The sequence below is a fragment of the Mus musculus genome, chromosome 2, assembly GCF_000001635.26.
Source record: "Mus musculus strain C57BL/6J chromosome 2, GRCm38.p6 C57BL/6J".
In the NCBI taxonomy this organism is placed as follows: Eukaryota; Metazoa; Chordata; class Mammalia; order Rodentia; family Muridae; genus Mus; species Mus musculus.
In genome coordinates, this window is record NC_000068.7 from 45,220,957 (window position 1) to 45,248,736 (window position 27,780).

General features: G+C 39.9%; 1 non-coding gene across 1 annotated transcript in view, besides 1 other annotated feature; it reads left to right on the forward strand.

Annotated features, from left to right (window-relative positions):
* Positions 4,172-5,768: an enhancer, noted in NCBI's record as "VISTA enhancer mm1737". NCBI's record gives its function as "enhancer in: forebrain[4/7]" and the evidence as "EXISTENCE:transgenic organism evidence [ECO:0001131][PMID:17130149]".
* The window catches only part of Vis1, a 43,934-nt gene continuing 34,177 nt past the window's right edge, over positions 18,024-27,780 (forward strand). Inside the window, exon 1 of the transcript XR_374337.4 lies at positions 18,024-18,516. This is a non-coding gene — a transcript (viral integration site 1). The remainder of the gene's footprint in view (positions 18,517-27,780) is intronic.

Here is a 27,780-nt window from a genome sequence, read left to right on the forward strand (position 1 = left end):
ACCCAATGTCTCAATGGGTAACCTACATTATAGTTAGCGTTCTATAAACGTGCTGGTCAGGGCCTCTCTCTGTGGGGATTCCCTGTTTTCTCTCTCTTATTATACTTCTTCTCAATATTGGGGATTTAGAGTTTGTCCACCAATAGGAAGGGAGAGAAGATTATGAATTGGCTTTTAAATACTTCTTTCTCAGAAGGTCTGTTTGTCCCAAACCTTTGGGCAAATTTTTCAGTCCCACTCTACTTCAGAAAATATGGGTCATCTAAGAAAGCCAGAAAATCAGGGTAGCATTAAAAGTATTTATTACAGGAACCATAGCAAAATATTCCTCCAAGCCCTTGCCTGGGACACAGAGGTGTGGCTAAAGATAGGTGTTTAAGCAGTGGGATAATATATTTTAAAGATGACTGCTAATATTTTTACCCATAAACTTGCATGATAAACTTCCAAGAATTTTCTCATATACCATGTTGGCACAGAGACCACTCAAGGAAAACAGACTAATCCCCTTATAGCCCAGAGTAAATAAATACTATTTTATGAGATGTTTTATAAGGTAGTCGAGGACTATGCATTGCAGGCCCAGATTTGGATCATACTAGGTATAAAATAGTCAAGTGTAAATTTATATGTTTCTAATTTTGTTTTGTTCAAGGCTTAGTGTAGAAATTAAAAAAAAAAGAAATCAGAGTTCAGGCAACAATGATAAATCAGAAAGGTTATGGGGGAAGCTGCGCATGTGTTGCAAAGGGGAAACTATAAATTGTCAAAAGACAGGAGTAGATCTTTCATTTAACATATCTCCGTGCATTATTCTTGCAGCAACACTGATATCACTCTTTCCTTATATGTCTGTGTACAGTCTTGCCCCTACATTTTCGAGGTAGCCGAAAGTAGTGTAATTGTGGGGATAATTAAAAACAACCAAAGTACAAGTCTAAAACTTGTACTTTTATGGCTGCAATGCAGGCTATCAAAATGACAGGGTGTCTGGAGGGGGACCCTTGCACGCACCCAGATTAAATGAGTCCATTAGTTGATTGTTTCTGGTATGAAGATAAGTAGAGAAAAGTATAATAATGCTGGCGTTTAAGTGGACCTAATTAGGCTTCAAGTTTAACACTCCATTAAGATGAATGGGGAAGGGTCACCCCTGTTCAGGCTGTGGCATTGTCTTAGTGTGTCTGGATATTGCCTCTGAAGACAACAGTCTGTCAGCATACGTTCTCACAGTCACCCCTGGAAAGCAGACTGGAAATTTAATTCTTTTAAAATTAAATCTCAGGTTCTGGAGGCCGCAGTCAAATCCACAGGGAGACCTTAAATCCTCAAGTTCTGCAGCTGTATTAGTCATAAACAACAACAATAGTAATGATAATTCTTTCCCACGTCTACAGAAACTTGCAGGCGCATACTTCAGTGTTTCCCCGAATATGATCTGGTGAAACGGACAACCCCCAGTTTACCCCTGAAGGACCTCGGCTGTAGAAAGGGTGAGCGACTTGGCTCGAACTACAGCGCATGTCACTGCACAGCCAGAAATAACATCGTGGGGCTACGTAGCTTTGTGGTCATAGTTTGTCATCTTTCACAAAAGGCAATAAGGCATAATGAATTCATGTGAACCATGGAAAAGCCTGGGAATCGAAGCGCAGCTCAGCATGAGGGTCAGGATTTTGGGGCAATTGATGGTGTGAATCCTTGCTCTCAGCCATGTGGAAGTTTGGCTCGGTAGTGTGCGAGTAGGAGAAAAGCTTTGACCATAGGGTTAAGGTAAGGCACACGGACATAGCCTTGAGTGTGGAACTCTGGGACCAGTTTTCTATTTGTCACCCAGTTTGTCCTATGACTTTCAGTGACTGGCTTCAGAAGCTGTTACCTGGAGACTGAAAAAAAAACAAACCAAATGTGTCATGGGAAGAATGTCGGGGTGATGACCCTCTGATGGTGAAAGAATCTGCATCCACATCCTTGATTGTGATGTGATTCCAAGTCTGGTCCGTTACAGCACAGCTTGTGTTGTAGACTTGGGAGATAGTCCTGGATAAATACCTTTATCTTGCCGAGTTTCAGCGGCTCAGTTTCAGAATCAGCATGCCAGATATGCTCTGCTTATCAAAGCTCTGTGTTTTATGGCTTTGCAAGATTGGAGGAGTTGTGTCTTGCTGAAGAATTGGTGCCGCATAGACCCGGTTTACGTCGAAATCATCCCTAATTGGCTCTACTCGTGGAACCGCACATTTTGGACCCGTTTATACAGATCCGGTTCTGATTTTAAAAGTGCTAGTATTATTTTGAATAGAAAGTAAACAGTGTGTGGCACCATTCATCTTAGGTATTTGGAGTGTATTTAAGAATAAGAAGGTCTACCAGCTGTGGTGGTCCACGCCTTTAGTTGCAGCACTCAGGAAGCAGAGGCAGAAGGATCTATGAGTCTGAGGCCAGACTGGTCTATACAATTAGTTCCAGGACAGCCAGGGCTACATAGAGAAACCCTCACTCAAAACAGAGAAAGCAGTTCTGGGTCTGGGTAGTAGTATCGCACACTCAGAAGGCAGAGACAGGCAGAGCTATGAGGTGGGGGCTAGCCTGATCTACAGAGCAAGTCCCACACAGCTAGAGATACATAAAGAAACCTTGTCTGGAAAAACGAAGGATCGAACAACAAACACAGTCTCAGAATAGCTCTCTGCCTCGTGCTGGGATTCTTACATTCTCTTGGAAGATGCTCGGTAGCCTGGCCACTTCTAACTAGAGGTACTTGAAAATGGGGCATCTTCCTCAGCAGCATCTTGCATTGTTACTTCTTTCCATCCTGTCTTGCAGTGTTCTCTGTCTTCCAGTTGCTCTTAAATCTGGACGTTGAATAAACAGCATCTATTTTGCTTTGCTGTTTGACAGCATCCAGATACCTTAAGCAGATGCTCATGTTAATCCTTTGGTTTTCTTGTTGTCATACATTCTAAGACATAAGGAAGTCTTCAGAAATATCATAGCTTCGAAACTTTTCCTGAAGCTTTAGAGGTACATGAGTTTAACTGAACTTTATACAGGTCCAAAGTTTCTACCTCATTAATCTCTGATAATCCCTATTATTTGAAAATAAATATTTGTGTCAGAAATGTATCCTTTCTCATAGCACATTTCTTCTTTTAAATTATTTTAGTTTTAGGATAATATCAATTTAATTTGGGTTTATTCTAATTAATTTTGAAACCCATTTATAGTTTGCTTTACTCTTGAATTGGTCCTTCAATACCAGTTTCAATAATACACAGACAAAATAAAAAATATGGAAATATCAAAGGGAAATAAAATGAAGAAAAATAAGAGATTAAGCTTGGTAAAGTTTACTATATAAAATACATTAATGAGATATCCATATCATTATCATAATTTATATATTAGCTAATATATAGGTGTGTGTGTATGTGTGTGTATGTATATACACACACACACACACACATACACACACACCTATACTTCACCTTATTTTTTTATTTGCAATAATGTACAACTTTTTGTGTTAGGCTGGTATCCATCTATAAACAAGTATTGAGTAAACATAAAAATAAGACGGTTGGAAAAGACCATTACTACACAATTTATTTACAACTTTTTCTAGAATGTTCCTGTCCATCCCAATCCAAGCTTAGTGGTGCACATCTTTAATCGTAGCACTTAGGAGGCAGAGGTAGGCAGATATCTGTGAGTTCGAGGCCATTCTGGTCTACATAGTGCCCTGTTCCAGGACAGCCGGAGCTATATAAAGAGACACTGTCTCAAAACAACAACAACAACAACAACAAAATGAGAAACAAAAAACAAACAAAAAGAAAGTTCTTGTCCCCAAAGAACCATAAAGGGACATTTAGCATTTAATTAGTTGTGTTATAGAACTCTTACTATATCTGCGTGTGAATTCTACCATGTGGGGGTATTCTTGCTTGCCTTGCCTTTCAGTAGTCTGTTTCTTAGAACACATACTTGTGATATCAAGCTTTATCTTCTTCAACCATCTTGAAGAAATCAGGTAAACCAAGAGTTCCCCAAATTTGGAGAAGAGAATGAAAAATGAGCCAAGAAGAAAAATTGTGTTCTAAGTTTAATAGGGATTCCAGCTACTAAAGCTGCAACATTGGTTTCAGTATTCTGAGTCCTAGCTTTCCTCCCTCCCTCCCTCATCCTCAAGGCCATCAACTGCTAGGAGATAAAAGCAGCATTAGTGGCTCTTGTGCCCAACACAAACTATGGGACGCCAGAAGGTTTCCAAAGAGATGGAAATAATGTGTTATTTGCTACTTTGGAAAAAAATATCCACAATATTTTCTATTGTTCCATAATGTATTTGAAAGATATTTACTTCCTATGAACAATGAAGAACAAGAAGAAAACCAATAAGAAATTAAACAAAGACAAAACCGTGCAAAGTCATCCAGTGGGCCAGGGAGCACTTATAGCACACATGCCCCCCAGTCTAGGCTCATCTCTGCCGCCTCACGTAGGAGCTCACATTCACAAGGCTGCCCTGTGCTTGAAACATTCACAGGCTCTCCCCCCACCCCCACCCCCCAAATTTGAGCAGAAGCACTCCTCCTTTCTAAAGAGCAGCATCTGGCCTCTTCGGGCTCATTTGCATGCCAATACTGGATTGCTCTCCCAGCGCACAGCTATTTAATAGTGGTGCTGGTGTCCGAGCTCTGGGAACAAACCAAATGGTTTGGGTGTGCTTTTGTGTGCACTGCAGGTCGGTGCTACAGTGTGTTTATTAAGAATAGTACACATTCATTATAACAAGATTGCTCTTTTGCTCAGGGGCCATCATGGCACATTCTGTAAATGAATTAACAGTAGCATGCATTTGTGTATTATGGGCCCAGAAGATCCATTTGTTTATTAAATAAATCTGTAACACGGGAAGTATAGTTGAAAGAAATCTAAGAAATAATGAGAGTGCGAGAGTGTGCATGTACAGGCTCTCTCTCTCTCTCTGTCTGTGTGTGTGTGTGTGTGTGTGTGTGTGTGTGTGTGTGTGTGAGAGAGAGAGAGAGAGAGAGAGAGAGAGAGAGAGAGAGAGAGTTTGAAACCTTAACCTCTTGGCGAGTTTACCTCCTTTGTTTCTTTTAAAATCACAAGAGATCAGGGGGCCAAACTGTGGACTCACAGGCTGCAAAAACTGAGGTAAAAAATAGAAAAGGAATTTAAATTACAGAAGTGTAAAACATTTCCAGAAGTGGGATTGCAAATTATTACCTGCCTCTAGAACGATTTCACATCAGATCCTTTTGTTGAACTTAAAATGCCTTTTCTCCAGAAATGATTAGATCCAGTTTTTGTTTCTTGGCTAAAATGTAGCTAATAACGCATATGTAACCTTTGCCGTTGAGCATCCCTTTCTTTCAGCACACAAACTCTGCTTTGGGAATAGAAATTCAATGAATGGTGATCCTCTCTTATTCTAACATTCTGGCCCAGGTGTGACTAACATAAATATTTTTATTAATATTAATTAGTCTGTTGGATTAAATAATGATTTTTCGAAAGGCTGCCGGCATTTCACACTTAGGATTCAGAATATGTTTCTAGATGTGGCTACTCCTCATTTGCCTCAACCTATACTTGTTGTTTTTAATGTGCAATGGGACATGTTGAATATTTAAAAAGTAACAGAATGGGCAAGATATTTAAAATTATTAAATGCAGGAAGACTCTGAGCCTCAACAGGGCCCCAAGGAGACCCTGTTAAAGTGAGCCAAGGAAATCTGAGGAAAAAAAAAGGGTCCTATTCCCAACATTTGAAAATTCTTATATTATTAAAAATAATTTTTAAAAAAAATATACACCGATTTAGTACTTAACTTTGAAAAATCTCTCAAACAAATTCAGGGCAGTGACTGGACCATGCCAAAATATATTCAAAAGGGAAACTCTGGTTCAACGAGTAGATTAGGATTTCATAGTAAAAGATATGTAACACTATTTAAAAAATACCCACCTAATTAGCACACGTAACACAGCAAAGTGGGTTTTGTAGAAAACATGGCAGGAGTTAAAGATATTTCACTTGCAGAGAACGCACTGAGCTGCTTGGAGCAGGACGGTTCTGCTTCTCCATGGCGTTGTCAACACTCACTGTTCTGTCCTTAAAGAAGGGATAGTCAGCTCTGTGGTTATTGAAATGAAAAAAAGAAAGATAAGAAAAGGAAAGAAAAAAAAAAAGAAAACTCAACTATTTCAACAATTGATTTAATAATTATGAAAGGGAGAAGAAATTATTTGAAACCCAGTTTCTTTCCTTTCATCTTTTTTTTTAAGGTCTATTTTTTTCCGGGGCATTTTATTTATTCTGCTGCTTTTAGAGACGCCAGCCAATCAGAACGCCTGCGCGGGCCCAGGCCCAGGCTCAGTGCTGAGCTCCAAATGCGATTCGAGTCCTGACAGGGGGATTATAGGAAACAGATGACTTACGCTTCTAATTTGTGGCCTTAAATTGCAAACAGAATTTCAGGAGTCGAGCACAGTAATAAATGGCAATAGAAAAAGCCACACACAGCCAAATCAGTATGTGGTGGTTGTAGGTTAAACTAAATGGGAAGAGACAGGTTATGATGGTTCAGTGTATTACAGAGAAGAAAGTCTTAAATTACTGGTGCTGAGGTATTGCTCCACGCAGACAGTATTGCATTGTGTAGTCTACAGATATCACAAGCAGAACCATAAAAAAAGCAGCTTTACCATAGAACCTGTTGCTGGAGGAATCCTGGGCTTTTCCTCCCAGAAATGGAAGCCGTGTTTTATGCTTGTTTTGACCTCTGTTGTATACTTGGCCCCTTAACATCTGTTTTCTACCGTTGCTGTTTTTCACACCAAATTAAATGTCGAGGAGTCAGATAGAATAAGTTCAAAATATGTCCAAATTATTTTTTGTTGACTTCCAACAAATGTCTCAGTAACTCTTTCCACACGGAATGATACCATTTAAATGCCAGCATTGAGAATTATTTTCCTTTCAACACTTTATGAGCCAGAAGAAAGGAATTTTGAGGTGTACTTAAACTCGGAAAATACTACATTGGCCTTTTTGGTAACTTGTATGCCTTTTTTCAGACTTGCTTTAAGGCAATTTCTCATGTAAAATTATATGCATTTGTTGGATAAAAGTTCCAGGAAAATTGCTTAACAATAGCATATAAAGAGCCATTATTCAGAGTTGTCTTGATCTATGATACCAGGCAGTATAAGAAAGATACACCGTGGAATGTGTATCAAATAATTGATGCTGTTTACTTTAATAATCTGTGAATTTATATGTTTATGCAAACACAATATAGGGGTTAAGATGATGACTTTGTTGCCAGAGCTTGACCATGGGATATCAATGATATGAAAATAAGAAAATGACACCGAGTTTTCAATTTTTATCACATATATGTGTATATATTACATATATGTGTATATTTATGTATAACACATATATGTATATGTACACACATATATAAAATAAAAATTTTCTTTAAGAATACCACCTTCTTTTATGTTTAACATATCCATCAGGGACTGACAACTACTCCGTCTCAAAGATTTGTAAAAAATAATTCCTCCACTCTCTGTCACGTATCGCCACTATATAAAAAGCAACATTCAATGAATGATCCGAACAGGGTTGACTGTAGACCACACTGAAGTGCTAGCTGTGAGGCTGTTGAGAATTGACAGCTTAAAATTTTTTTCCTTGTAAGAGTCTCATTGCATTTAAATTTTAATTTGAACCTTTTGTTTTGTGTGCTAAAGGAAAATCTATTTGCTAATGTATTCCAGGGAAATATAAGACTTGATAAGATGTGATACTAATCAAGTTTGTTGTTAACACTGAAGATGATTCCAAATAGATTTTGATTAATCACCAGCAAAGATTATGCCTGTAAGGCCAGTTATATTCTGTGCTATGGTGGTGTCAAATAGCAACAGGGTATAGAAATTTCTGTGTATATGTATATGTATTTTAAATCACCTGGTAGAAAACAAAAATGGACCTTAACTGGAAGGTTTGATTCTAACAGAGAAATCTCTCTCTCTCTCTCTCTCTCTCTCTCTCTCTCTCTCTCTCTCTCTTTTCTAAAAATGCCCAATTATTACCTGTAACACAGTGAGGTGACTGAGCCTTTATGGGGCCTGAGCCCTTTCACGGAGCAATGGCTTTTGTTTCTGTTCCCCAACAACCCTGATCACCTAATTAAATCTGATATCTCTGGCTGAAGCAAATGATTTGTAATAGGTTTTTTTTTTTTTTTTTGGGTATACTTAATTAGTTTTGGTGCCTTTTGCAAGGTAACTGTGGAGATATTTTTAAAAGTGGGGTGGAAACAAGAGACGTTACATTTAGTCTTGAGAGTGGTGGGAGAGGTGACCAGAAAGGTGACCCAGTATGACCAAGCTATAAAGCAAGGTATGGTTCCAAAGGAAAAGGCTCGCCGCTGAGTCATTCATTAGCTGGTATCATCAACCGGTCTAAACTGGAGAAAGGCTTTCTGTCAAATACAGGCCTGACTGTCAGGCCTCAGATTCCACACCTTGATCAGCCTAAGTCTCTGACAGACACCGTTTTCATTAACAAACAGAAACAATCTCTTTTCTTTCCTTCACTTTAACATTTCTCAAGGGTTGGATGCCTCTCTTCTGCTGCTTTTCCGAGAGTAAAGGGAGCTTGTTAAGTCGCTTAGATATTTTGACTGCGGATGCTCTTTGGCCACTTGCCTGTAGCAACAGTGTCAAAGCCTAACTTGGTATAATTGCTGTGTGGCAGGCAGAAGAGTGTTCTGTCTTTATGTTCAAGCTGCTGAGCAGAAAGGAAGTGTCATATTGGAAAATCCTGTGAACTATCCTCAGAGTTCAGGCAAAATTGATTGCGTATCGTATCATACCTGTTAGGACTTTTATTCTTTGCCTGTAAAACAATGGGAATTTAGCTAAGTCAATTACAAGATGTTAAATTGTATGTTTTTTTTTTTGTAGTGAGATGGAGTAATGATAAAAAAAATTAATCTTAAAAGTGAAAGCAGATCTGAGGCCTTAGTAATTTAAAAAGTAAGTTAGAAAGCATTAAAAATTTTAATTAACCACTGAGTCACAGTTTATATATTATATGAAGCACAAATGACAATTTTGATAGACGTCTGTGTAACAGAGACATGCATAATTTACATGTATTAGTAATACCCATTTTGCATGTGGAAATTAAGATTATAATATCTTATAAAACTTTAAAAGTATACAGCAGTCCAAACCGTGCTTATTATAAAATGCACCATGATGCCATGTGTATTCTGTGAAATGTGATTTTTTGCTCTCCTCCCATCAGGCAATATGAAATTTGGGGCACATGGTAATGAATGATAGAAAACCACAGACTTCCCCCTAGCTATTTCTATGTGAGATGCATGTATGTGCATCTTCATGGATGACTCTTAGAGTGTGTGCCCGGTACACATTACATCTATCGGTTCACACGGGGCTGCCAAGCGCTGGCATTCTTTAGTCTGAGAAAAATGATCTTTCCAGTTAAGTACACTCTCCCTATGCCTCACAAACTGTACAAAACTGCACGCTGCTGGCAGGTAATGGCTTGTAATTAGCATGGCAGGCAGGTAATGACTGGAAAGCACCTGCCAATTGTTTCTGAGGTTGTCTCTCTTTCAAAACTCCGGATGAGTGGAAAGTCATGAGGGGTATCAGGATGTAAAAGGGGGAGAGAGGAAGGATACCACCCAGGGGTCTCTTTCTGCGTAGACCATCTCCCTGTTTGTTTCCTATTTTACCCCCAGGCTCTCTTTGAGGCACTCCAAAGAGGCACAGGGAATTGGCAGGTTCCTTTACCTGCCTGCTGTTCCTACTGGGAGAGACGGTGCCTGTTGAGAAATTCTAAGCTGTTTTGGAAGCAAACCAATCCTTTCAGATTCAGCCTGTATGCTCGAAAATTGGGATTGAGAGACTATGGTGGTTCAGTTTGTTTGAAAAAGAACCACGGATTACTTAAAGCCAGATTTCACTTCCCTGTTACGACCTACTTCTTTTTCTTTTAGTGAGTTTTCCCCAACTTCATGGAGAGCTGTTGATGTTGAAGCAAGAAAAATTGGGCAAGGATCTTGTACAAAATAGAGGCTGGACCAGTTGTCTAAGAATTCTGTAAATATCTTAAGCCAATATAAACTCTCTCTCTCTCTCTCTCTCTCTCTCTCTCTCTCTCTCTCTCTCACACACACACACACACACACACACACACATACACATGCACATACATACACACACACACACACACACACTTTATAAATCAAGTTAGTAACTTGGTTGAGTACTTAAAGAGGAAGACATGGAAGAAGGGCAAGCTGGACAACGTGTGGCCTCTAAAACTGAGGGACATGTATCCTTCTCCAACCCATTGCCATATCACACATAGATACAGAACAGCCAGCTTGCCTGCATTTTTAATAGGAGACTCTGAATCTGACATTTTATATAGTAAGTATTCCCATATCTTGGAACAAAATGCTTAAAGAGTGAAAACTTTGTCCGAGTGAAACAAACCAGTGGCCTGATTGTAGTGTGAAAGCTAATTGACCATTTTCTGTCTCCAAGTACGTTATCCCCTCTTATCTGTTACCTTTATTTTTTTCTAATCCCAATAGAATAATAAAGGGGAAAACCAGAAGCAAACTTACACGTAGAGTGGATGTTGCCTGTTTTTAAAAAGTTCCTCATGACTACTATGTCCCAATGCTTAGAAATGGGTCTTTTAGGGAGTTTCCCCCCAATCAGGTCTGCTTGGTTATGCGTTTTCTCTACATGCTGAGGATTCATTTCGGCAACACTGAAGGTTCTTTCAGAGATCTTTCTCAACAGAAGTCTTTAAGCCTGAGCTGTAAAAAGACATTGTGAAGCAAACCTGCTAGCTCAGGCTTCTTTCAGGCCAGAAATGCACAGGCTCCCCCAAGTCCAGGTTAGGAGCTGTCTGGTACTGCTGCATCCTTCACAGAGACACTCCATCCTATAGAAGCACTTGATGAAGCCTTTAAACATTCAGATGACACTGGAAGGAATGTTTTACTCCCTGGAATAAATATTCAGATACATTTTCTATCTAGTAGACACGAGTTTAAACCCTCTAATGCCTTTTCTGAATATTTAAAGAGAAATTGGAAGTTGTCTTTTCATTTTCATTCTGAATACCACCAAATACATTCCTGTTTTGATATCCAGTATACTAGCACAATTAAATGATGAGGTTTTTTTTTCCCTTTTTTCCAATTAGGGTCAATCACAAAAATGTTACTGTAGCTTTTTAATGTAAAACATCAAGGTAAAATTTGCTATGTTTTAGGGCTTAGCCTTGAACAAAATTATGAAAGTGATTTCTCTTAGGTCAAGTTATTTTTCTTCCATCTATGTATAAGAAATTGTCCGGCAATGAAGATTAGCGGCTATTGGTCATCCTTACATAGCGTGTATTGGTTCGCACGGGCACGACAGCAGGGAGAAGATATAGTTGTTCTGCCTGTGCCACGGACCGCAGAGAAGTATGAGCCAGAGAGGAACAGATTCCAGAGGGGGCCTCAGCACTCCGAAAATCATTGTGCTGATAATTTCATTTTTTCTATGCACCTACTGCAATCTTAGCAGATTTCTATGTATATCAATCACAAAATTATCTGCTTATGTATCAGTTGCTGATTTTGTTTTTCCCTCCAGAGCAAGTAGATAACTTCAGTATTAGAGCTTTATTGACAGCTGAGAAAATGGGGTCTGTATAAAGGCAAGCCTGCAGCTGGGTGTGATGTTCTTTGATACAGCAGTCAGGAGACAGAAGCAGGAGGATCTGAGTTCGAGACCAGCCTGGTCTACAGAATAAATTTCAAGGCTGTCTCAAAAGGAAACAAAACAAAGCAAAACAAAATAAACAACAAAAACAAAGAAAACAAAACCGTCAAACTAAAACAAGGTAAAGTTGTATCTGACCAAATTTTTTCATAGTTCCCAAATGTATTTTGTTATGGGTTGGTGACTAAGTCTTTTGCATGCAACTCTGTCCCCTTTCTAGTTGTCATCAATTTTGTGTAAGTGCCCTTTTCAAAGAAAGACAATAAATTCAATCTCACAGTTAGTTACTAGCTTCTAGTTCTTAGTGTTTTTTTCCCCTTCCTCCCTCAAATGCATGGTAATTAAGATCAAGTTCTATACAAAGTCTTGAAATTTTTTTTCTTGTGGTAAGTTGTACTCAGTATTTAAACTCTTGAGAGATTCAGTTTTAACTTGCATGTGGCCAAATCAAACTGTAGGCACAGAGATTGAGAACTGTCCTGAGTCAATGGTTGAAGGACTTGTGAAGGCAAGGTGTGTATTCTACAGCTGTGCCAGCTTTCTGACATCCACAACTATCCCTGCCATTAATGACAGTTGTGTTTTCTTATAGTCCGGAGGGCAAAGATGCTGAAATCTGATCCATTTTTTTCTCACCTGTTTGCTCTTATATGAGCTAAGACCAACCCTGAATAGAATCTTATGTGGCAGATCTGAGTTTTCCATAAGGTAGGGCTCAGAGAGGATTCCAAAGGAAACTCCCATCAGTAACAACTGCATGTAAAATTGCAGCTCTTATGCAGTGCATTCAGCAGGGCCACGCTGCAGTGATTAGCAGCCGGGTCTGTGCGATGTTAAGAGAAGGCCCTGGTGAGGTCACGTTAGTCTGTTAAGGAACCAGAATTTTCTATTGGAATTTGTAACAAGAAACTGAAATTATATCATGATTTAAAAATCCTTAAAACATCATTTATTCCCAGGTTTATGGGCCCTTGTAAGGATTCGTGCATTTTCTCCAATTAAATTATTATTTTTGTCAAAGGCTAGCTTGGCGGGATTAGTGGGGGAAGAAGGGGAGCAGACATAAATTGTCTTCATTTCTGAGAAGTGTGGGCCTGGCAATCACTTAAGACAATATCGTTGATATAGCTGTCAGGGCGGCCTATTTTCAAGAGAGTGTTTTTATAGAATATCATTGTGCCACTTTGCTCAGATGGATGTCTTTAGTAGTATTTGATTAATGTAATGCAATAAAGGAGATGCTCACCAAAGTGTCTGTACATGTCTTGTTAAGTATGCTTGATTCATTACATGTGGCTCCCTCTTCTTCCCTCTTTCCTCAGTTCATTTTTTATCATTTCAATAATATATCTATAAATATGAGAAAGTTGGCACTTTCAAAGTATTTGACATATATAGCTATTAATTCATAACTCTAAAAAATTGTATCTTTCAACTTGTCATTTCAGAGCTTGCAGAGTTTATTACCATGACTAACCTGTGTTAGATATTAGACTTTGAACTTTACAGATAGTAGATAAGTAAGCTCATGAACTCAGAAGTTACAAGGAAATACCTAGACATTGTTCTATGCTAGAACTACAGGCAAAGATCTCTTGTTAAGGACAATAATCTCTGTAAATAAGACCTTGTGGTTGATGACGGTTACTACTTTCAACCTATTTTGTTTTCTTTCTAGGTACCAAATATAGAGCAGCCTTACTATAGACAGAGCTACCCTCATACAGTTCAGACACATTATTGCAGTGTATCGTGAAGGAATAAACTTCACTGTTTGTACATCAATCAGGCAGATAATTTTACCCAAAGTTATTCTGAAGGCAAAATAAAAGTGTTGTTGGCTTTGGTACTGTTATTCTAGCAACCGTAAGCTGTTTACGGAATCTGCTGCAAGGCTAAGACAAGAGTAGCAAGGGCCCCATCACCATTAGGAGCAGAACTGAACTTAAAACTCAGTCTTTTGGAACTGGGGTCTTTGATTTCTCTCTTCACTCACTGGTTGTACTGTGTATCCTTTACTGCGTAGGTGACGGTATGGGTATAGCCTCTTCACGTCCACATTCTTTCCTTTGGTTCAATTGGGCCAGTTGTCTGGGGAGCAAGTCTGTGTGCTGAGGGAATGAGTTCTGCTTCACGAATGATTTGGGGAATTTGGGTGCCAAGCTAGACATCAAACATGGATATGCCTGTGGCACGGGTTGAGGGCGAGGCCTGAGGACATGGTTTGTGTTGGAGTCTCGCTGTGTTCTGCATGACTCATTTAGACTCAGCAGCACAGCCATGACCCATCTGCACACACCCAGGACCAGGTTCATCCTGGGGTTTTACCTCCGTAGCCCTTGCAGCTCTCACTGTCAAAAGCACAGTGCTGATTTTGGCCTTCTCGCTGGGAGATCATGAAGGAGAATTAAAGAACAGATGGTCCTAACACCCAGCTTCTGTCTTCCTGGGAAGATGGTTACAGAAGTCCTGGTTTCTGACGGACGCTGGATGGATCTTTCCTTTCTCTTTCCCGTCCTTCAGGAAAGGGGTGGGTTTTGGAGTCAGCTAAGCCCTATTCTAGCTCTGAGTAATGCATTTACCAACTCTAAGATGTGGGCAACTCTCTTGTTATTCTTGGACTCGTTACTTCGTGGAAAGCTATAAAACTTAGAGCACGAGATGGGAGCACTTATGGCAGGCTAACACAGAAACCTTAACACTATCTTCAACAGTCACTTAGCCAATTGCTCCAGCTTAAAGATGGCAGATGCAAGGGTGCCCATTAAGAATGATAATTTTAGTAATTCTTATATCTATTTAGTGTCAAGTAGGAGGGAAAGAGGGCCTACAATGTAGGCTAGAACGTTTTCCCAAACAAGACTTTTAAAAACTATGAGTAAAATCTCAAAAACTATTAGGCTGGATCTAAAAAAAAAAAGGTCTGAAGGAAGAGGGTATCAAAGACTGAGGGAGAAAGCACACCCATCATTTTCAGGATGGGAGAAATCACGGGGATACGGTGTTTCCCGCTCTTATACTGAACTATCCACTCCTATTGTCCCCCCCAGACCTTTCAAGTTTCTTGAGTTTTGCTCCTGCCTGGGCCTGGAGGTTTTTCATTTAAATGCTGTCCTGCTTGGTAGGGCCAGAGGAGGTAGCTTTAAGGAATAGGACTGTGTTGCTTAGAAATGTATGGTGTTGAAGACACACTGAAGAGAATGAAGGATAAAACCATAACCCTGAGGGCACGCCTGTTCTTGGAGAGGGAAATGTAAGTTGGGGTGTAATCTTGGGGGTCACAGGTCTATCACTTGGACTCAGTATGTCTGACAAGTTCCCCTCATTTTGGGAGCCTAACCTACCTGATAAATAAGGGGCCCAAACCCAATGGTCTCTGGGGCCTCATTTAAGTTTGCCTGACCTGGGCTTGGCTTTTCTAAGTAAACAATAAATAAACCCACGGTTGCGAAGCAGAAGAGTGTCCTTGCTCATCACTGTAAATGCCCACGATGTCAAAATGCAGGACGGTAAAAAGCGAAGTTGAAAAATGAGGAAGGGGTGTGCCAGGGCGTAATCTAAGCTGTTTTGAAGGGTGTGCACTTTTTAGGTTGCTGAAGTTCAGAGTTGGAAAACATGTCCTCTGCGAACTTATTTCCGCATCGCCTCAGCAACATTTGGTTTGATACATGAAGCACGCACAGCTTGCATGGCCCGAGTTATCGCGTTGTCCTGATAGAGAACCACCTTGGATGATTCTTCTCCTTGTGTGGGCTCAAGAAAGAAAGAATCCCTGACCAAAGTGCCAAGAGTCTACAGAGGAGGAGGAAGAGAAAGACCAGTGACTTTAAGACTTGTAGTTATATTAATAATAGTAATAGATTTTTATTAAATTTATTATTGAAATGTATATGTAGTGAAGTATATAGTGAATCTCTAAGGGCTCACTAGCAAAAGGAAACTATGAATATGTGGACAACTTCTGCCTCAAACTTACAGTCAATCAATTGGGTGTGAGTATGATTCCTGTTGGGGTTTAAAAAAAATACCCTCACACAACTCTGTCTGTTAACACTTCCAAAGTGCATCTCTGAAAATAAGAAAGATGTAAAGTGTAAGCAAAGTAGTGACAGGCCTAACCCCTCCCCCAATCCCTTCGTGCTGTACAGTAGAAGGTCAAGGCTTGGCTTTCTTGACTTAACACACGTATCTCCCACAATTTGTTTCAATCTCGATCCTAATAAGGCCCATGGATAACTTGGTGACTGTGGGTCTCAAGTCTTTTAATCTATACATTCCCATTTATATTTCTTTCCTTAACAGCTATTTGGCGAAGAAAGTGGGTCATTTTTTTTCCTGTGAATTTTCTGATTCTAATGATTAGGTTTCTGTGCCATATTTCAGTTGCTTCCATTTCTTGAAAATTGATACCTAAGGCATGGTTTGATTCAAGTTAAAAGATTTTCTTTATGATATATAATAATCATTATATTAACAATATATAATTTTTATGCCTTATAAATACAAAAATGTATCTCTATCAGGAGGCAAATAATGCTCAATTGTCTCTCTTTTTGTGATATTTGTAGCTGTTTTTAATCATTGTCCAGATCTCTTAATTCATTAGAGTTTGTAATATATTAATTCTATTAATATAATCCCTTTTTAACCTTGTAGCTGAAATATTTCTATTACAGGAAACTTCTAGTGTTTGATTACCCAGAGGGAGTTTATGTTCATTGCTATTTGTATAAAAAACTCCAGAAAATTACTGGATTTAACTATTTATTTGCGAGCATGCAGCCAGTAAATTGTGTGTGCATTTGAAAATGATACCATTTTGAACTTCTGGGTTTAGAAATATGTGGAATATCATATGAACTCACAGAGACTTTGGTATCCTGCACAGGACCTGCACAGGTCTGTACCAGATAGGCTCCCTGAGCTGAAAAGAGAAGTAGACATAAGTCCTCATCCCTAACCCAGAAAATCTCTCTAACAGAAGCCATTTGCAAATGGCATCAGGTTTTTATCCTAGGGAGTCTCCCTAGGGAACCTGCTTTTAAAGGAAGGTAGGCCCCGTGCCCAGCCGTAGATGGCAAACACAACACAAACTCAATGACATGTTTGGAGGTTCTTTCTCTCATAATGTTAAGTCAGGGATTTTTGTTTGTTTGGTTTTACCTTACAGGTCCTTTGTGTATATGTTATGGCTTCTGGTTTTGTGTTTTTTATAGGATTCCTGTGCGCGTGAATGTGTGTGTTTCTGGCTCTATATGCATTTCTTGTGCTTTTTCTTTGGTCTTTTTCTTGTTTGTTTTATCCTATTCTGATGTTTTAAAAAAAATCTTATTTCGTTTTATTACTATTCCTTAGATGCCTGTTCACTTTCTAATGAGAGACAGAAAGGGCGTGGAGCCAGGTGGGGGGAGATGCCATAATCAGAATATATTGCATGAAAAAAAATCTAATTTTTAATAACAAAAGACATGTGGGACTTGGATGCTCCAGTCAGAGTGATTTATACGTTTGTGTCTAGACTCTGTCCTGTTACACAGAGCACGTCTTCCTTCTCTCCCAAGACTAAATCTCTGCCACTTTTGGCTCTTGGGGAACCTCTTCTGTGGGCATGTGCTCTGACTCTTTCTGACGAGGGCAGATTAATCTCCACTTATTCCGTTTTCAGTTTTCTTATCTATAAACCAGAATCTGTCACACCGAGGCTATATCACACATGAGGATTAAATGAGATGATAGTGGCTAGAACACTTGACTCTTCATAGACATCTGACTCTTCTGCTATCTCCGCTTTGAATCATAGGATGCACAGATGATGCATAAAGCTACCCAGACTTAACCTTAGCCTCCTGTACATTAGTTGCTTTGCTAATACCTTCCATCTTGAAAACGTTTCCAGAGAGAGAGAGGGAGAAAGAGAGAGAGAGAGAGAGAGAGAGAGAGAGAGAGAGAGAGAGAGAGAGAGAAATTTTCTGCTTCTCTTTATGACGATGGTAACTCTGATGCTAAATTAGCAGCTTTTACAGAGGTCTAGAATGTTCTGGAAGGTAGAAGAGGAAGTCTCTTCAGTCACAGTTTTTTGGAGGGGAAACAAGGAAATAATCCAGAATGACAAAAATAGGTGCAAAGGATTCTGTGAAAATTTCAGTGGGGTGAGAGGACCACCTAAAAGCCAGGGATGGGCTGACCCTCAAGAGGAGGAAGGCTACCCATGGGAGAGATCTGAGAGTTCTCGGGGAATCCTGAAGTTGGGGTCACTCTCGCCCCAGAAAAGGAAGCTGTTGTTTGGGGATGGTGACTAAAAGTCCTCACAATACACACGGAACTAAAAATATCTCTCTCCTTGGCACTGGGTCCTAACACTATCAGCAGAGCCTGGCTTCAGTGTCTGTACACCACACAGGGTCCACTGCGATGCCTTGGCTCAGGATCTAACCTGCCCTTCTTGTCTTCCCCCTATCATTCCCACTTGTTTTATACCATGTCAAGAGTCATGGCTTTAGCATGTCTTTCTCAGCCTTTCCGCCAACCATTCTATGGAGGTTAGGGCTTCGGCTCTATTCTCCTGTTACTGTCTGTACAACTTTAACAGGGCTGACTCTACTGGCTCTTACAGGCTCCCTTCGGTGAATTCTGATCACCACCATGGTAAGGATTCTTTTACTCATCTCTGGAATCTCAGCATAGTGTCTAGTACATACTGATTAAGAGAGCATAAATGGGCGATTAAAATCTTCCCCGGCCATTTATAAGTTTAAATTTAGACACATCATTTAGTAAGCTAGATGTGGCCAGTGATGTGGCTGTGATAATACTCAAGTTAGTCTGTCTGACTCTTGCTCGAAGCAGGAGCACAGCAGTGCAGAAGTGATCTGGTCAGTAAGCCAACCCGGTGGGTAAAGACAAGCCTGTCAGACAGCCCTGGCTGAGTTGTAGGAGAGAATCCAGGGGAAGGGCCTTTATAAGTTTGTACTGTTGTGTTCTTAGCCTCTGTGCGGAAAAGTAGGAGCCTTTTATTTCTCTTGACTACATCATGGGAACTGAGCAGAAGGGAGTCACTTAGGGGCTAAGTCCGGAGTGGGGGGAGGTGGTAACTGGAGAGCTTTAAAAACATGCACTTATGATTAGATTGCTCGTCGTAAACATCATACAGGAGCAATGTACTGGACAGTGGCACAGAGAACTTGCTCACGTGTCAAGGTCTTTCCAGCAGTTATCTGCGAGAGCGATTGTTCTGACATAAACAACTGTCTACCTGGTGTTCGACTTTCTCAACAGATAAGACACACTTGTGTTCAGGAAGGAACTTGTGCAGGCAGATAGCAAAGTCAGCTTCACTTGTTAAGATGGGAAGAAAAGCATGCCGCAGAAAAACAGGAAAACCCACTATGGTGTCTGCACCTGAGCTGGGGGGTGGGGGGTGGGGTGGGTGCAGTTTCTTCCCGGCACGTGGACAGCAAGAAGCGCTGTGTTCTCTGTGTTCTCACAGCAAAGAATGTTCTAGATTGGATTCATAGCTGGAACCTTTAACAGTGTGTGTTTATTTAAAGAAAATAAAACCTAGTATCATTTCAGACAGTGGTAGAAATGAAAAATAACATCTCTACCCTGGGACCTGATTTGCCTGTCATATTTCTTGGGGCTCAGTAGGTGTCTGTGAATACCTATTCAATTTCTTACCTTGGTGGAAACATGGGGAGGAAAGAATTTCTTTTAGTCTTTTTCTTCTGTCATGCTTTAATGTGCACAGTTATACAGACCATCATTTTCTAGTTTCTCTGTATCTACTCATTAAGTCAAAAAATACAAGGATTCTTCAGTGTCATTTCGACATCTGATGTATATGGAATCTCAAGAAACTTTCCATTACACTGTTAGGACATCTGATAATTTTTCTCAGGAGGAAAAATGTCTTCATTGTTTTCTATATGCTGTGTTTGGCAATACCTCCGTCTTGCAGCAGGGAGATTTGCTAAAATAAAAATTTGAACGTTTTTGATATTTCAAATTTTCTCTTCCTGTACATGGATGCAGACAGAAATTCTGCAAAAGGGCATCCACTGTTTCTTACCACTTGCTTTATAATGTCTCACTCTTTACTTTTCCCATTTCCTTTCATTTTCAAAATCTATTAAACAATTTAATCAGATGAGCATTAATAAAGCCAGTAAAGTCTTTTAAAGCTATACTTTGCAGTAATTTCTTCTTAAGAACCAGTAAGAAGCATTCAACCTAATTCGGCAAGAAGCCTCAGGGAGTGGTCAGAGGGGTGAACAGTTTCAGAGGGGCCAGCTGGGGCTAAGACTGTGGTGCGCTGCTCGAATGTGATGCTTTGCCCTGCTTTGCATTATTTTGAGTGTTGTTTGTTGCTTCCTTTGTTTTTCTGATGTTCAGCTTTCTCCTGAGAACTTTAGCTGGGAGATGTGAGGGAGGAGTGTTTTCAGAAGAGTCTGGTGGTAGCGTTGGAAACGAGTCTAAGGTCATAACATGGCCTTGAGTCTTATAACTGGAGGAAGCAGGTACGAGGTGGTGGCAGAAAGGAAAAGATACTGAGGTGTTTCTGACAGGAGCACGGGGATGTGTGGGAACTTTACAGCATTACCAAAGTCCTCATCCAGAATGCCACTGCCATGGGTAATTTGAGGCTTTATATAGCCCCAAGAAAAGAGCGATTTCTGTGATTTTTATGAACTTGCACTTTGGAAAGGTTGACAGACTAATAGACAAGACATAAATGAACACAGAATATACAAAGCTCCCACTGTGGCTTTGAGTTAGCTAGATGTAGTACCATAGTTACAAATGTGTGGATGCTTGTACAAGGGTCTTATTTGTTTAAAAACAATGCCAAAACATTTGAACAGATAAACAAGTATTTCATGTTGAAATAGGAAGCAAAATTTTCCATTATAGTTTAAGAACAGATAATAAATAGTATTACAAACCCAAATCCAAAATCAAATCACCCCCAAAACTAAATTTTGACTTGAAGCTGAAATGACTTCATACTATATTCCCTAACTTAATTAGAGACAGATGCACCTTCAGTCTCAAAAGCTCCATATTGTTAAATGTCACTCTTTGCAACCCCCTTCATCAGCCTTATCCAAAATTTATTGTTAATATTACTTTATGGAATCTGAGGAAGTAGTTACTCCCTTCTCCTTTCTCCCAGTAGTTGAAGTGTATGTGTGTATGTGTGTATGTGTGTGTGTGTGTGTATGTGTGTATATGTGTGTATGTGTGTATATGTGTGTATGTGTGTGTGTATGTGTGTATGTGTGTGTATGTGTATGTATGTGTGTATATGTGTGTATGTGTGTGTGTATGTGTGTATGTGTGTGTATGTGTATGTATGTGTGTGTATGTGTGTATGTGTGTGTGTGTGTATATGTGTGTGTGTGTATGTGTTTGTGTGTGTGTGTGTATGTGTGTGTGTGTGTGTGTGTGTGTGTGTGCACATCTAGGAAGTTACTAGTTGTAACAGTGAAATAATTTGTGAAATTACAGTCAGAATAGTGTGCACTGATTTCATATTCACCAAGTGGTACTTGACAGAAAAGGAAAACACTCACAGGTATTTGTTCCTACATAAATTATTTTCTATTAATATAAGTTGAGTCAGAACTTGATTATAAAGTGGTAATGGAATTGTGAGTATGGTTAATTAGGGAAAAAGAAGTTTTGTGTTACTTCTGTAGGTACTTGTTATTATGGATAGGTTTTGTTGACTGCTATACTAAGATGGCTCAAATAACACTGTAAAGGGAGAGGCTCAGGGGATGTCTTATCCAAAGAGAACATAGTTTCAGCAACACTTTGAAAGGACAAATGGTCCAATATAGGCATAGCTCACATTAGCAATATATTATTGTTCTGACACCCAGCAAAGGTGTGCACTTTACTTTTTAGAGTTCGTCTAAGGAACTTCCCCCCTCTTCATCATGCACTAAGATCTCACTCTGTGAGCAGTCCATAATTCTTAATCGTTCTCTTAGCTCGAGTCCTTAACTCCCCTAAGATCATGCTGAAGAGGAAAAACTTGTGTTCTTTCACAGATACTACCAGGAACACAGCAGCCTGAGTCTTGGAGAGACAATGGAAGGTTCCATCATGCGCAGTAGGTACTTGATTAGTTTTAAAAAGCCAAGGTTTCCATTCTGAAAACAAAGTAAAGACTTCACTCTGAAGTTGGAAGGGAACGGTCAGAAAGCTGTTACTATCGTGAAGTCCGGGCACCTTCTTGCTTCAGTATATACTCAGCCTTACTCTTGAGTCTACCTTGAATACCTCATGAACAGACGAAGACATTGCAAAGCATGAGGCAGGAGCCAAAGCTCTCGTTCGTAAGCAAGTCGACAGGAAGTTGGGCTAGGGGCAGAACAAGGTAAAGAAAATAGATCCTCTGTCAGGAAGAACGAGCTCAACACTCCGACTGGAAATTTCCAGGTTTCCTTCTCTTTGACTCATAGGAATAGAGAAGAGGGTAAGAAAGAAACTCAGAGAGGATTGTGTGTGTGTGTGTGTGTGTGTGTGTGTGTGTATAGGGAGGTCAGAGAGTAAACTGAAGATTTCCATGGAAATAAGCTGTTTCTCTGACGACTTTTAAAAAGCCACTTTCAAGCGATTGCTTTCAGTGTACTTCAATGCAGTCACTGAAGTGGCTCAGAAAGAAATCTTTGATATGCCAGATCAACCAAAAGTTTTAAAATATCCTTTTGTGTCTCCATTTATAATGCAAATACTAAGTTGGCATTTTGGGTTCATTTCACCACAGTCTCTGAAGTGGGAGAACATATACGGCATAAGGGGCTGAAGGCTGTCCCGAGGAGAGTACATCTTTGATAGTTCAATAATAACAAAAAAATGTATTTAGGTCTTTTCTAAATACTTTTCACCTCCAAAGAATATGAAAAATGGAGAGGAAGATGTCTTAGAAGAATAAATTGTGTTTGCCCTCCGTGTTCACTGAGTGACGGAAGATATTGTTCTGTGAATTACCCACTACTTAACTAGTCCTTAAGTTAGTCTAGCCTTTATGAGTTCATACTTATGGATCTCGGAAAGCCCATATCTTTATATGCTGTCAGAGCTGAATTCAACATACTGTTTCAATATACATTTAAAAACCAACAGATATTTTGTTATAGAAAGCAAGCTGGGCAATTGCCTTAAACCCACGTTTACATTTTTCACTTTTATCACACATAAACATGGGCTAGTTTGAAATAGTTTTAGAAAGTGGGTAACTTATACTTGAGAGGGACGGGAAGGGACTGAATTCTGCTTAAAATAGTATTGCCACTGTAAAGTTTTACATGACAACTTCCAGTCTTTTTTTTTTTTTTCAGATATACTAAAAAAGCCAAAATTAATTAATGTCAGAGACACAGACAAAGGCTGCCAATGAGCACAGGGTCGTGCTGGGGGTGGGGAGTGGGGTTGGGGAGGGGGGAGCGATCCGTGTTGCCCGAGCAAGCCCAGACTTGAGGTTCTCATCAGAGCTCTCCCACGAAACTTCAGAATTTCTCCGGGGCCAAGGAAGTGAAAACACACTTGTGACGAAGACCACCTCAGTCTTCCCTTCCAGGGAGCAAAAGCTGAAGTGTTAGTAACAGCCACAGGGCAAACAGGTAGATGTTTTACCATCTCTGTTTCATGATGGAACTTTTCAAATGTAAATAATTTATAAGGAAAAGAGCTGGGGGTGGGGGGGGCAGATCTGAGATACTGAGACGCTGGAAGGATGGGAAAACGGCGAGGCTTTGTCAGGGCACTGGGTTCGAGGACCCCGCCTAGCATAAACTGTTTACACATATTCCTGCCTTCATTGTTCCTCTCAGGCGATGAGTATCTCTGCCTTCCTTCCTCCCGTGCACTTGGCCATGATTTAGCTTCTTTGGCTTTGCTTCTCTCAAGAATCTTCCCAGTTCCCCGAGCTCCTCCCTGGCTCGCCCCTCTGTCTTCTCGGGGTCTTTTTAAGGAACCGTGGTTTCTGAGTGGCTTCTACATCTCAGCCTTGCTCAGGGACCGGTTTCACACGTTTATTAACGATTGTATTTAAGAACAACTCCTTCACCGTTCCTGTTCTCTTTGATCCGATTTAAATTCAGTTTCGAAACCCTGACTGGAGACAGTTTACTTTTTTTCCACACAGCCGCTCTTTCTACTGTCTCATTTAACACAGCTGGTGTATAAGCCACCGAGTACTAAGAATGCTTAGCATATCAAGATGCATTTGCAAAAATAATTATAATATACCAAAGAGAGGAAAGGGGGGGGGAGCGCAAAGTACACACCCTTTAGTAGGTGTCGCCTAGGCCCCTTAGGGACTGGTATTCAGATTTAACTCCAGTGGCTGGCTTGGTTTGGTAGGACACATTTAGAAGTCAGCCAATGGCTGACAGGTACAGAAGGCCAGTGACTTTGCCTGAAGTACACTTAATATGGGGCATGATTTTGTGGTCTAGGGCTTAAGGGTGGACTCTAGCCTGCTCTCGTTCAGTTTTCTTCCCTTCCTGGCCCCCTCGTCTTTTGAGAACAGTCTCTTCATAGATCATCCCAACAAGAATTCTTATCTCTGGGTCAGTTTCTGGGAAGCTCGCCAAGATATATACCTTTAAAATAATGAACAGGATAATCTTAGAATTATTTGACCACATCTTCAATATACACTAAATGGTCAGTTTTGAGGTGGGCATCAATAGAAGAATGCACTTGAGTTAGGGGGGGAAAACCCTAAAAAATAACAATGGCAAAAATTAATTTGTGTGTGTGCTCTTGGTGTCTCGTAAAAAGAGGAAGTAGTTTTTAAGGAGTTGCAAATGTATAAAATGCTACTGGCCTGGAGAAATTCCAGTGAATGAGATCTGCTTGTCTGTAGTACTTATCTTGGGATTTTTTTTTTACATTGACCAAAGTAGTTTCTGTCACATGATCAAAGCTAATCTCAGGACAGTTCAGACAAACAAGGATAATTATAAGCTCCATCTTCTACATATAAAGACTGTTATTTTCCACCACCAAAGACTGTTTTAGATGTATTAAACCACTTGTTTTCTGTGAGCAGAGACCTGGTCCCAAAGTGTTGTTCAAACCTAGGTCTCTATGCAAAATAAAAGGTCAACTTTACAACTAATTGGAGATACATCTACACCTTTTTCATAGGTTGCTCTTCAGATTCAATCCTGTTTAGCATTACATTGGAAATTCATCTACTAATCTGGAGTTAACTTCAGTCAAAGTTGTTTTTATATTAAATATACACATTAATCATGCCCTATTGTGTAAGGAAATTATTCTGGAATCTAGCAGTTAGAACTGACAAATCGTTATTGTCCCAGAGTTTGTGTGGCTAAGGACTGAGTGGTGGTGGAGGTGCTTCTATTTTAGGGACTTGCACAAGGTCGAAGCAAAAGTGTTATCCACAGCTGCAGTCAGTCTCCTTTGCAAGCTCAGCAGAGTGAGGACTGGCTTTTACCTCCGCCAAGGTGGTTCAGGGCTCAGCTTCTTGGGTGTTCTTGCAGGGCAGCCTGGCGGGCTCCATTTCCTCCCTGGCTAGTGGCCAGTGACATCCCTCAGTTCCTTGTCATGTAGCACTTTTCATGGTGTAGTTCACAAGATGGCAGCTGGCATTCCTTAGAGTGAGCAAGTGACAGAAAGCAAGAAAGGATGGGCCTCAGAGAAGGCAGAGCATTTTCGTAACTGAATCTTGGAAATGACACCCCATCAATTTTTTTTTTTTTTGCTGTATTTTCTCAGTTAGAAATGAGTCACTAGACCTGGCCCATGCCCACGTTCAACGAGTGGATTATACATGGACAGTGTGGCAGGAGCCTTTTTAGAGGCTGCCTACCACAATGTGTCACTTGGCTTCCTCATCTATGAGGACCAGCGACTTGATCCAACCACTGTTTTCTCTTTAAGGAAGCACTGGATATTTTCAATATGTTAATTTCATGGGTTTAGGCATATGTGCTGCAGTTTAGTGCTCTTCTTTCTCGCTTGTTCTCCCTGCCACCCACTCTCCAATTTCTCTTCTCCTTTTGCCTGTCCTTGCTTGCTTCCTCTGCCCTCGTGCTTCAAGCTCTACTCACTTCTCTTTCAGGCTCCCTGATTTGCCCTCTCCTCCTTTCTCATGCTCTCCTGGTCACTGTCTTTAAAGAATGTGAATTGTGTATATCTGTTCGTACTACCATGGCCCTTGCTGTTCTCCCATCTGCTCCTAGGGACCATGGCCAACCAGCAATTTTAGATTCTGCCTTTTAAGTTTCTAAAGAAAGTGATCCAATTCAACTATTGGGTTTGGTGGTGTTTTTTTTTTCTTCTTCTTCAAGTTCCTTTAGGAGGATGACACCATAATGATGTGAGAGGAAAAAAAAATTAATAGAACACTGAGGAATCCCAATTTAGAGGGTCAGTAGAAGGTGGAGGATTTGCACTTGCTACTTTTCCAAGCATAATGTCAGATAGGAGGTTTAACTACTGTCTTTTCTTGTGAATTCTGTTAATTAATAAAAATGATATAGAACAAAGACATATCCCAGGGTGGTGATGATAATACTATAGCTGGTAGTTGATGGTAACATTGGTGTGTCCTGCGATGGTAGTTATAATGATTTTGTTGGTGATGTAGGTGAGGGTATATTGTTACTCACTAGCTTGACAGTGTTCAGTCCTTGAGACAAACTTCATCTGTCTCCAGTGTATAGCCTCACTTGAATGGATGCATGTAGACTAAAGAAGATGTAAGCAAACTGGACTGATAGGCTAGTTCAGTCACTAAAGATGTGGAGAAATATTTTTTTTCTTAAAGCTGATATGACTTTTAGAAAAACTAGTTAGTAGTAGTATTATTTCTATTTTCAGCCATAGAAGAAACACTCAAAGAAAGCAGACTACTTTTATCTACTAGGGAAAAAGAGCTTATTTTACATGTAGGGTTGATAAATAGTAGTTATCGACAATTGAGAGTGATTCCAAAGCTTGAATTTATCTGTCTGTTTGACTCTTTGTCTGTCTATCTATATTTGCATCTTGGGGGCAAAGACGTGATTAGAATGCTCAACTTTCCATGCCTACAAAACTAGTTGGCACCTATCTACTGATTTCAATGCAGGACTTACAGTCAGCAGACATCAAACAAGTAGCATTCGGATCACTTGAAGAATAGTTGTTTAGTGAGTTACAATGAATGAAGTCTTTAATGAGTGCTGGCATCAAATTCTGGCCTCATTTGTTCCTTGCCATGCCCTGTTCTGCATCTGGGATGCCCCAGGCACTCTTTTTGAGGACACTTGACCTACCAGTCATATTTCAGAAACTACAGATTTGGTCTTTGCTGATTGAGTTTAGACTCTGAGGAGTTTGAGTTGCTGGATTACATATAGGCTAATGACCCATCCAATGCTAAAGGCAAAAGCTTAAAGTGCACTAGTAAATTAAGCCATGGCATTTTCAGAAAGGAAAAATTTATTATGTCGTTGAACTTGATTCAATAAGCTTTACTTCTTTAGATATACTGCACTACAGAAAAAGTAAGAAATGAATTTTTAACAAGTGTTACCATTTTTCCTCCACTGTTCCAGGTAAAGGATACTCACAGAAAGTTAAGAGGCAGACATTTCATTGGGATTAAAAGAAAGCCATTAAAATGATAAATAGTGAAAACTGGCTATGACTACCCAGCCAGGCATTCACTTTGAAGTTCTGAGAGTATGTGCTTCAGTTAGTAAACATAGGAAAACTAGGTTTGCTTAATTTGATGGTACCTTGGGTGAAGTTTTCAGAGCTTGGCATACAATTTCAGAAGCTCATTGACACAAAGATGTCAGCAGCAATTGTTGTTGATGTTCAGAGTTTAATGTGAAATGTAGGGTGTAAAAAGAATAGAAATCACAGTGGAAGTTTTCT